The sequence below is a fragment of the Opisthocomus hoazin genome, chromosome Z (genome assembly GCF_030867145.1).
Source record: "Opisthocomus hoazin isolate bOpiHoa1 chromosome Z, bOpiHoa1.hap1, whole genome shotgun sequence".
Classification (NCBI taxonomy): domain Eukaryota; kingdom Metazoa; phylum Chordata; class Aves; order Opisthocomiformes; family Opisthocomidae; genus Opisthocomus; species Opisthocomus hoazin.
This window is the reverse complement of record NC_134454.1, coordinates 10,590,492-10,603,031: the sequence shown is the minus strand read 5'-3', so window position 1 is coordinate 10,603,031 and position 12,540 is coordinate 10,590,492.

Below are 12,540 nucleotides of genomic sequence, written 5' to 3'. Positions count from 1 at the left end.
ACAGGATTGACACCAAGTTTGGTCTGGGTTTCTTGGGTTTTGTCCCAGAGAGTCTTGCAGATCTCTAAGGAAGATTCTGCAGCCTTCTGGGGAAACATTTTCCAATGTTTCTAATGTTTCCAGAAAAAAGAACAGCCAAAATATAAGCTCCTTAACTTCTGAATAATTTTATCTCAGTCTTTTGACTTTGCATTCAGCAATGTAGATGCCATACCGATGCCTGTATCATAACTAAGTGATTAGACTGCAGGGCTGGGGAACAACTTCATTATTTACCTTTGACTTCAGCATCTTTGTTCTTTACACGGGTAGGTCTGTCTTTGCTGAAAATGGACCTGAGGCACGATCCACAAACACCTTTCTGTGAGAAAGACGGCTGAACCTACTTTATGGCAAAGTAAATATGAAGTTTTATTTGGGCTGGAACTCAGATTATAGGCAGTTATCTGCCATTCTCCTCTCACATCGATTTTTTTTTTTTTTTTTTGCCTTAGTAAAGCTCAGATGTCCCTTTCCTTTTCCTCTCTTCCCCTTCCTCACTTCTCCTGAAAAAAGATTCCTCTTGTAAGTTATTTCACGAATTTGAAATACATGCACATTTGCAAGTATTAGATGGTTCCCTCTGTCTCTGTTCTCCTGAAGAAGCCCCATGCTGGCTTTTTTCCACCCATCCTGCCCTGTGCTGGTGGCATGGAGCATGTGGACTATCAGTTAACCTGATTTTTCCCTGCGGGAAGAAGGTGTAGGCAGGGTGCTAATGCTGGTCCTGGCTGTCAGAACTGGTGTGTGGGTCTAGCCCACCATTTTGTTAGTGGCTGAAAACAGCAAAAATACGGACTGCATTCCAACATTGAAAAGTGAAGTGAGGAACAAAAGGAAATTATGAGCTTTAATGAAAGAGATGCAGAGAAAACATTTGTACAAGTTGTCTCTCTAATGAATTTATTAGGCTGGATATGGAGTCAGGAGGATAGTATATACAAACATAAATGCCTCGCTACATATTTTCTTTGACATTGGAATAAAAGGATGTGAAAGGAAAGATTAGAAATCAGACACATAATCTGTAATTGTAATTAAAACAGACTTGGCCTGTTGAGCACTTCTATGGCTGCTGTGTCATTACTGAGGCATTTGAATCAGAACGTATAAACATAAGAAAACCAGTGTTTGGGCAGCAAATGTGGAGTATATGTGGCACACTAGTGTGTGTTTACAGTGTGACTTTGATTTTTAGTTCAGCTGTAATACCTGTTTCTTTTTGGTGCTTTTACAGAACTTGTGTTGATCTTGGCGGTGATAATTTCCACTCACATAGAAATGATACTTCAGAACAATGTCATCTGTTAGCAAGGTGCGACAAATCTGCACTGAAAGTACCCCAGCGCTCTTTGCTATTGCAAGTTGATAGGTGAACACTATGTCCTGGCCATTTTTTCAGAACTACCGGACTCTTTGATTTTTCTATGGCTAAAGTATACTAATGCTTATAGTACCAACCGTTCCTAGAAAAGGGAGAAAGCAAAATCCATGAAACTTTGGATGAGGCACTTTCTCAAGTGAGCTAGGAAGGAGCCAGATGGTATATTGTAAAGCAAGACAGGGACAATATGTTTTCTTGCTACAAAGCTGCCACGTATGTGTCCTAGCTGAGACTTGCTTAAGTGGAAAGGTTTACATATAGCATGGTTGCTGCTGCCATCTCTAACTGCGGTAAGCAAGACCTGAGTACGTTTTGAAAATGAAGATCATTAAGGAAAAAATATCTGGAGCCTGTATCAGTTTCTCTTCTTGTTAAAAAATCGGTGCTTTGAAGAATCTTGATAATTTACTGCAGCTTGACTAGGCGTTTACAAAAAGACTCAGGAGACTGCTGTTTGCATCAGAGAGGGCAGACGAAGCAGCCTCTGATTTTTTTGTTCAAGGCAGGTCAATGGCTTTTAGTGATGCTTTCTGTGTTATTTGTAGAAACAAATATAAAGATGTGCTAATTTGAAAAACTAGTGACTGACTTCCACGTTGCATCTCAGGTGTTTGCTATAACACATATGAGTTTATTTAAAGACTCTTCCCTGGCATACAATTAGAGACTTCATTGTGATTTAATTCAAGGCAGCAGCTTTTCTATTGCTGAGCCTCTTCTTTCTGCCAGAGATTGTTCTCTGAGATGGAAAGGATGGCAAGCCTAAGCTTTACCTGGGGCGATGAGAAAATCAGAGGGTATACTGAGATGTTGCAGGTGGCATTATTCCCACCGTAGCAGAACAGCTGGGAAATAATAATAACTGCGTCTTATACTGTAGAGGTTCAAGTCTCCATTTATTCACAAATATAATAGGAATTGGAAATCATACAGTTGGAAATGACTACGTGCAAATATTTTAGTACTAAATTGCTAGGGGCCATAGAAAGTAGGATGAAAAATACAGGCAGTACATGGATTTTTATCTGACACATGGAAAAATTAGCTGTAGATGAACTGCAAGACCTTTCAGTTAGCAGAAGAGTACAAGTCCTCCTCCTACAGAGGTCTGAAGCGGCAGAACTGAAGGCATCAGCTTATTTTCTCAAGAAATGTTACACTTGCTTTTGTTTCCTATGGTTGCTTCTTACCTATTAATACAGCAATCCCATCTCCTTTATGGACTTAAGATACCCATATCAATTAAATTTTATGATTTACCTCTCATTTACTTTAAGATGGTTTGGAGTCTGTAACTGGCTTTCTGTCTCATAACAGGTCTGAGGGCTCTTAGTACAATCAGCGGGTGGGATGGCTGAATTTCCATTTAATTCATTTTAGCGGGACATGTGCATGTGCTCAGCTACCCTGGGCTTGAACTGGTATAACAGTTATGAGCTTCAATCAGTAGGATATTACCCATATTTTATTATGCTTATATTTCAAGGGCAAATTATCAAAGGTATCCTTTATTCTTATGCCAAACTTAACTTCTTCCTCTTGTCTTGAATTCTGCTTGGTTCAGGCTGTATATAAAAAAGCTGTGTCAAGAAGATGCATCGAAAGGAGTAAAATTATGTACATCACCAAAAAAGGAAAAAAAAGTTGGTTTGTAAAAGTCATTTCAACTAATTGAAAAAAGAGATGATGCTGGGACTGAACAGGGATAAAATACATGCAGCTGTTATTACAGCCAGTTGGAGAGTCACTTCTCTGCCTATTGTGTTGCTAATAATGTTCTTAAAAATGCACTCTTATTTCCAAGCTTTTGCTAAACTGGGATGTGAATGCCTGCAACTGGCAAAGCTCCACTCCTCTTTGCAGAACAGAATTGCGCCCTGTGAAACCATGAGCAGGCTTAGGTTTATTTCTTTGCCAGGCCTCAGATTCCAGCCTTCCTGTAAGGTAGAGCAGAACCAGAAAAGCATCTGGCTGTTGGCACGCAAGTGATCAGACAACACAGCCTCCCAAGGGTGGGACTGCCTCCAGAAACTGAGCTGGAGCAGGAGTCAGCCCGCTCAGTCGGCAGAGCAAACACTGTCTCTGTTTCATTTCATTAGAGCACATCAGCAGTATAATTTTCAAGACCAACCAACTAATTGTATTATCTGTATTGTTTTCATTGGCTGAATAATCTTGGAATTCTCTTATGGCTCTCTTAAATGAAGATTTATTTAAAATATCTGTGCATATATTTTGGGAACAGAACGGACACTATGTTTTCTTGTACTGTATGCCTTGTCCTTATTTGAAACCAAGGCAGCCAAATCTGATTCTGAAGTCGTAAAGCCATAAAAAGCCAAAGACACGAAGAACTGAGTCATCCTAAAATTAAGAGGCTGTAGCATTTTGCTTCTCTCTGGTCATTAAGTGGATAGTTTTATATTCAGTTTCAGAAACCTGAGGCATTTCATCAATCAGAATAGCAAGAAATGAAGACATTAAGGAAAAGTTTGCCCAGAGTACTTACCTGCAAGTTTTTGTTTCAGTCTACACGAAGTGAGTCACTTTCAGTGGCTGGGCAGACATGCAGACCGCAGAGCTGCTGCTGGCACCGTGGCTCCATTGCCACCTTCCCCAGCACCTCAGCGGCTGTGCTCTCCCCACCGGTGAGGAACCGCTCACTGCAGTCACCAGCCAAGGGGGCAGAAGACATGGCCTCTGTCCCATCCTTTTAGAAATTACCCTAGCAATTACTACCTGCTGCAGCAGGAACTCATTTGCTTAATGCAAGAGTATTTGGCCACCATTTCATCAAAACAGAGTTTTCCCCGCTGTCATAATTCTACTATTTTTCTGTGGTTGGGGTTTTTGAACAGATTTTTTTCAAATCTATTTCAAATTTCTTAACAACTGGACTGCTGAGTTCTGCATAGTGGTTCAAGTCCACCTGAGGGGTAGAGCTACATGAACCCAATCTGAGAAGGGTTTCAGCTGCCTGAGAGGCTTTCCATAGTTGCCAGATTAACTGACAGTAGCGTGAAGTTTAGGTGTTGCTCATGGGCAGTTTAAAATTAAGCTGAAATATTTCCTGTTAAACAAGTGGCACTTTGCATAGTGTCCAAGAGAGATGGCTCTGAATATCTGTCCTCCTCGTGGCTGGTGCCTTCTCCGCGATGGAGGCATGATGAGGCAGGGACGTCATCTGAACCTTTGATTACCAGGAAGCGCAGTAATGGATGGGCTATAAGGGGAGTGGATCTTCTGGGTGCATTTGACTGCTGTTAATTGAGCTGAATGCCCAAGGCTGAGTTAGCTGGCAAGACTGGTGACAAGGTCACATTTCTCCACCCAGTCTAGGCATAGAGATGAAGGAATCATAGAATCATAGAATGCTTCAAGTTGGAAAGGACCTTTAGAGGTCATCTAGCCTGACACCCCCACAGTGAGAAGGAACATCTTCAGCTAGACTGGGCTGTTCAGAGCCCCACTCAACCTGACCTTGAATGTTTCCAAGGATGAGGCCTCCACTACCACTCTGGGCAACTTGTTCACCACCCTCGTTGTAACCAATTTCTTCCTTATATCCAGTCTAAATGTACCCTCCCTTAGTTTAAAACCATTGCTCCTTGTCCTGTCACCACAGGTCTTGCTAAAAAGATTGTCCCTCTCTTTCTTGTAGGTCCCCTTTAAGTACTGAAAGGCCACAACATGGTTTCCCTGCAGCCTTTCTCTTCTCCAGGCTGAACTTCCCACTTCCAGAGGAAGTGTCTGCTCAGACAGATCTAACAAGATTTGACTGGTTTTTCAGACAGTCAGAAAGTGACACAGTTCTGGAGTGCTATCAGCTGAAGGGTAGGGCACGCTTCTCTTGTCTCCAAGGCTGGGATGGGGGCATGTTTGAAGACTGGTGTGCCCAGCCTGGGGGTGTTGTGTAGCTGCTGAATCCACCCAGGGTGATTACATTTCTTCACAACAAACTGGTCCTGAAGTCTTTCTGAGAGTGGATTCATTCTCCTTTCCTCTAGCTTCTGGGTGAATGCTTCTGCAAAATCCTTCTATTTCTGTTTTCTGTTGAGCCTATTGTTGTGCTCAGCCGTTTGATCCTGTTCTTCATTTTTGTGACATGTACAGAAAAGCAAATCCACATGTGTCTCCTTGCTGAGGAGTCCTGGAAGACACAACTAGGCCATTGTTCATCGCTGCGGTTGACCCCGCTGATGCAAACAAACAATGTGCTGAATGTTTAATGGAAACTGAGTTATGGATGAGTGACTCAACCAGATAAAAGTAAAATAACACCCAGAGGGAAGGGAAAGCAGCCAAAAAGACGTTATGTCAGTGCTTCTGATAAATGGAGGTACCTGCCTTTTTTTACCCCCAGGCAAAAAAGCAACTTGATCTTGGGACATAAATGCAGAAAGTGAACAAATCAGCTACTACAGTATTGCTTAATCTAGCAGACAGAAATTTAATGGAGGTCTAGTGGCTGGAACATGATGCCAGATATTAACATTAAAATTCAAATTATAACTCTTTTTCAGCAAAGGAATTTGTCAGTGGAACACATTGCCAGGGAGTATGTTTGATTCTGTGTCATTTGAAGATATTGGTAGTTTAGCTGTAACTTCAAGGCTCGGTGTGGGAATTACTCTGATTTTTCATGGTCTGTATGATGCAGAAGGCAGGCTGCGTTTGATCAAGGCTGCAGATAAAATCGTAGAATCAACTTAGGAAAAAATACAGCTAAATTCAAGTGGGAGTGGGAGTTGCTCGTATTGACCTTTACAAACATAAAGAGCCCTCCATTAATTAGCACCAGTGACTGTGGTCTGCATGTGAAAATGGCTAGCTTTAATTTTTCTGCTCTTTTTGAAACAGCTGAAGCCCTACTAGTAGGAACAGTTACACTTGTTTGACGGTGCTTATCCTTATGTAGTTTATTCTTGTTAGGAAGAATAAGCAATGAAGGGGAAGACCATCTGCACAGCACATATAGAGCAGCTACGTCAATAACGAGTCATAAGGCTAATCAAAGATATTAGACCAGTACAGCCGCTTCAATGTAAAGGTCCGGAGACCTGAGATCAGGGAACCTGGTGTGGACCCAGCGATCCAAACCAGCAACCGTGGGCCCTGGGTCTTGAAGTATTGGGGCTCAGGTGTCAGCCACAGCTAATGATGTTCTTGGTTCAGGTGTATGGGAAAAGTCTGCAGCTTTCATTTGCGATTGCTGGCCCTGCGGCAACAGCATGCTGTATGTGAGCTTTCCTGCTACACTCTTCTGTACCCATACACCTACTCAGAGTCTTGGTTTACGAACTAAAGGAAAGTTAACAGCCAGTGATGCAAACTCCATCTAAAAGCCAAGCTGAAGGTTTTAGTGGGTCATATGCTACTGAAAAGCAACATCTGCAACTGAAGTTAATGAAGAGGTGCTGCTGCTAGCACAGTCACATCTTGAATGCTCCTTGGTGTAAGGTAACCTCTTTCTCTCCCAGCACAATCCCACTTCAGAATTCAAAGTGTTTCTCCTCACTGTTCATTGCCTCCACAGGAACCCCGTTCCTGCCACCAGGTTGCTTTAAAAATTATACATGGAGCTTACTCAAAGGCTTTCTGAGAAGCCTAATTCTTGACAGTTGCAATGCAACTTTTCCTGTTCCAGAAACTTTTTTCCCGTTTCCTGAAACAGAGTTTTAAACTCCAGTTTTCCAGGCTCTGTGGGGGCCCCCTCAGAGAAAGATTAAAGTTTAATTAAATATTAGAAGGAAAGAGAAATGGTTGAAGCATGAATGAGCCACGGAAGTAAAATGTAATTTCTGCTAGTAATTCTGGCTGTCGTCTCAGGAGCATGTGCCTGTGCTCTCGGTGTCGAGGGACTGATCCCTTCCTGCTGTGGCTGCAGTGACTTGGCTTTGTTTTTTGCTTGTTTTCCAGTGTCAGGAACGACCTCTATGGCAAATCAGGTTTACACTTCTGCTGGAAAAGATCTTAAATATTTGATGACTCTGAAACGGGTTTTGGGCAACAGGAATGTTAATAAGTGTACCGTGGTCCTGCAGCTGCATTGGACTGGTCAACTGGTTCGTCCCTGCGGACAAGCCGCATTACCCTACATTTATGAAATGTTTGTTTCATAGTTAATTTGGCTAAAATAAATTTCTGTTTGTAGATACTGGTCTGGGAGCAGGGGTCCTTTATGAAGACAACGGTGTCTTCTGGGGCTGGTGGCAGAGCAGGAGGACCCGCTGCTGCAGGGGGCTCGTGGCAGGGAGGCAGTGAGGGATGCTCCCCCAGGTACCGCCGTGCCAGGTCCAGGCAGAGGGATTGGGGAGGTCTGCAGCCCTCCCTTGCTGCTGGGAGGGCAGGGTGGTCTGTGGGCCCAGCTGGGGAGTCTGGCTGTTGCGAAGGATGTGCAGAATCACATCGGGGAAAAGCGAGGGCTGGGGAGAGGCAGAGAAGGGAAGGTCTGTGTAAAGGCGGCAGGGAGCTCCTTGCAGAGTATAGGTAAGATCTGGATGGCTTGAAGGCATTTTTTTTTCTTCAGTATGCATTCTGTTGTTTTAGATTTTGTCAGGATTTTTCCATTATTACTTTTATTGCTTTAAAAAATGCAGGTTATCTAAGACGACCTCCATTATAAGATCCAGGCCAATGCCTCAATCACATGCCTGGGGCCTTATCTTCTTCCTGGATACATATGCAAAGAAACAGCAATTTCTGAGAGCCTGAATATAGCCAAAATAGTGCCAATGTATGTATGCTAGCTTTATTGTGCTGAAGTGAGCCATCATTTAAGTGGTATTGCTTTTGTCTCTGTCACCTCCCATGTCTGTACAAAGGTGTAAATTCAGGCAGGCTCTGAATTTGGTGGTTTTGGTATTGCAGGCAACCAGATGTGAGAGCAAGGCATGAGTGATATCATGAGGAAGCAGAGACAAGACAACACAGGTGCAGAACACCTCAGGAAAAAGAAGTTTAAAAGTACGAAGAAATTAGTTTTGCTTGGGTTCTGCTATAACAAAGCCATTTAAATAATGTCAGTTGGATGCTAATTACATTGTGATTTGAAGCAAAGCTCTGAGCTTGATATTGAATCACTATCAGGCTTTGAGGAAGTTACCAGTAAACTTTTCAGAAAACACCCGCTGAAAAGGCTGTTCTCCAGAATACTGAACTTTTGGTTAAAAGTCATTTCTTCTGTGACCGTACTGATTTTCCTTTGAAAAATAGTTAAGTTTTAAAGGTTGTCCTTGGTTTTCTTGTTGCTTGAATCTGAAACACTCAGGCTTTCAGGTGAAACATTTTCCCAGTTTCTCAGTGAAAATACGTCTAGTTGCTGTGAGGTTATGAGAGGAAGCATGCTATTGGAAGTGAATAGTTTCTGTGTCAAAGGACAGAAGCGCTCATGAAAAAGTTATGCAACCAAATCTCCAGGAGGGTTTGACCAACTACTAGTAACTTGATGGCACTCTTCAAATCCCCTCCAAAATATATTCCTCCTTCTGATGGCTTCTTTTCTTATCTTTCCCTTCTGGCGTGTCCCTTGTGGCACTCTTCTGCGTTTGTGGCTGCGTAAATTCTACTCTTCAGCCTGTCTATAATACCACTTGTTCTGATAAACCAAAGAAGAATGAAATACCAAGGTGTATACTGCCTTTGACAGGGGGAAATGAAAACCTCCTTGTCACATTCTTCAAACCTGTAGTCTAAAATAAGCAAGAAGGAAATCTGAACAACAGCTAAGACTTTGGACTTGACCGCCCACCCAGCACGCACAGAACTGGAGTGTTCAGACTACGTACTGAAATTCTGAGGCTTGATGTCACCCTTAGTATTCGAAGTGTAAATGATTCTTGCAAAGCAAGCTAGCAGCAAGTGATAAACAAGCGTGGTACCTCTACTAGTAAGTAAGCTGTCTGCAGACACCCTGTAGCTCTGTGTATGTGTATGTATGTCCTTGCTACCTCTCTGCCATGAATAAACATTTGATTCACTGCTTGGCACATAGATTTTCAATCAGCTCATGTATGGTAAATAATGCAAGAATTACCAATGTGATATTTATTTCTGGATGCTGAAAGTTGGTTTAGGTTCAATAATTTATGAAAATGAATCATGCTGTCTCCATCAGCTTTGGGAATGTCTGCAGCATATATCAGCCGAGAAGGTCACTCTGAGGTTTCTTTGCTGGTTGCTTTATACTGGCTTCTTCCCGTAGTATTAAAGAAAAAACCCGCTGCTCAGTCTATTCTGCCAGTTAATACAGGCAGGTATAAACAGATGAATGTGTGTATGTACGTGTGTGTGTTTTCACTGTGATATCATAGATACTGATTAGGGGCTTCCTGTCCTTATGTGACCCGTCTATTGTTTATTTTGTGCTTCTTTCTTTTCTAGCCTGCATAATTGCCTTGCAATGACCAAGAAACCTGCAAAGCAGTTCTTGTGCTACTTGTGAGGACAGAGCAGACGAGCAATAGACTCTAATAAGGCTGAGCTTGGATGGAATAAACGTGGTTTTATGCTTCAGAATCTGGGGCCAGCAGAACTCTGGAGCATTAAGTCTGTTGGGAAATGCAAGTAAGAGAGCAAATGCATTAAATCCTCCTACAACTGCACTGCACAGGCAGAGATTGTCTTTAGAGAATTAACAAAGTTATGGCCAAAGCAATTTCCTAATGGCAATTTGCTCATTATCTTCCCATATTACATTACTTTCAGCTTACTCATATGCACTTCTTATGAAAGTTATCTGTGGTTTTATGGGCTAGAACGTAGAACTCCTTCTCCACTCCCCAAGGACATGTTCATTCATTGAGGAACCCATTATGTTCCCCTGCAGATTTCTGTTGCAACAACAGCATGGCTGCCACCCTTCTGCCTGTCAGGGTGCATCTTGTATTTCCTTGGATTTTCCTTCCCTCGGGGGCCAGTAGTAAGAATGAAACTTACGTATTACAAAAAGGAAGGGGGAGAAGACCTGTGAAATTCCTACATTTGTCCAACACACTTCGAGGAACAGGAACATCATTATGTTTCCTGACGGTTGTACTGGACAGTGGTTGTAACTCTTAACACACTCGTTTCCCAGAGTAGAGCAGGAGGGACGCTTAATAGTCCATTGGAACAATGAGAAGCAATTTGAGACAGATAATAGGGAAATAATAAGGCTGTGGTTTAGAATTCATTGAAAAAAAGGAGTTCCTGAAAAAATGCTGGTGTTGTAGCACCAAAAAAGTAACGAGCTTTTTACAGAGCAAGGGATTCTGAACCATCCTGATTTGCAATGCTGAAATCACCCCTTTGGACCAAAGCTATCTTGTCCTTTCCAGTACAGGTTATGTGTCTATTTGCTAACAGTGTCAGAACTCCCAGTCTTTGGAATACCACGGGTAAGAGCTATCATTTAATCGCAGCCCTTTTATGAGGCCTAGACATAGCGGTTACCATAAGACGATATAAGGATTAATACATGCTAACCATTAGAGTTAGAACAGCTAAGTAGTTTAGCACATACAAATAAACCTTACAGGGAGCACAGATCAATTTAATGTTAGACTAACAAATGATGACTGGAAAATGTTAGAGGTGAACGATAGACCTGAGCCTGGGCTTTCCACAAGTGGTTGGAAGCAGAAGCTTGAGTACCAGGTTCCCAGCAAACATAATTTTTATCATACTAAGATGATGTGATCATATACAGATACCTGATATAAAGTAACATATATTAATAATTAAGATAATAAATAACTTGTCTGGCACCATGATTGTATTCCTCTGTCTTTGAATCTAAAAGGTCATATCTGCACGTAACCAAACTCTTGCTGAAGCTTAGATAAATTTAGTAAAAATTCCACCCTAAAAAGGATCTCCCTAGTGTTGATTATAATCTTCCATCTTGATTTTAGAGATCTGTTTTCCTTCTTTTTATGTTCATTGGTGTTTTTGTTCTGTTTCAACATAGCCATCATCTGTGTGTGTTTCCTACCCCTGTAGCAAATGGATTTGCCATATTATATCCATATTGGGGTAGGTTCTTTGAGCTCTTGTCATTTCCCAGCTAATGCTTGTGGGCAGTACTGCTTCTTATCAAGCCAGAAACATCGTGCTTAGAAATCTTGAACAGGAATATAGTGCACTTTTTCAAGTTGATATAATTTGTATCTTATTGAAGGGATTTTTTACTGTTTAATAAAATGCATGGTTTTGGTTTGCTGATAACAAGCAGTCTGTCATGTTGCTGGAAAGGGTGCAGTCCTGTATTTCACGCAGTGACTCTGGTCACTGGGCCAAGAAGCAGTGCAACTGGGCTGAAAACGAGTCTTGGAAAAATTACTGCACCAAAGGCAGGCAAAATGATACAGATAAACAGTAAGGAGAAGTGAAAAATATCAGAGAGTTTTAATTCCTGAAAACTGCTGACTTGAGTTTTGTGTATAACGCTGCTGCGAATTTCACACAAGGGAGTGACTGTGACACAGCATTCAGGACAGTTTGCATAACCACAAGCTCCAAGCAGTAGAAATTGCAGTAAGGAAGAAAAAAAATATAATTCGTTTAGTTTGCTGGCTTGTGTAGCAGCAGTAGGACAATCGCATCATGGAGCAGTTTACTGACTCATCAAGCCTAATGCTGCACTTCACTTTTCATCTCAGACAGCCGTGATATGAAAAGCTACTAGGAAAACTCCCTGAAAAACAATGTGTCATATTTTGTACAGAACCACTTGAGAAAAAGGTATTAACCATGACTTTCCGAAGCACATGGTAATGACCTGAAAGTGCAGCTGAAAGATGGGTTTAGGCTGGGCATTAGTGCAAAGACAAATAGTGAATGTAACTTACGTCCTCTGTGTTGTAGTGATGATTTTATTCTTTATTGATGGTTTGTGAGAGCTCTGGGAGGAGCTTTGGTACCTAAATCTCATCTAGTCATGTCTTCAGACAGTGACCTTCAAAACAGTGAGTCAGCCGTTGATGGAAGCAATGCAGAAACACAGCCTTCCTTTTAACAAAATCGCTGCCTTTGCTTTTGTCAGTGGCAGTGCTTCATCAAGGATGAAAAACTGTGGGACTGGACAGCCAAGGCACCGTTTCTGAGCGGTGGGCGTGCGACTTGCAGAAACCATCTGC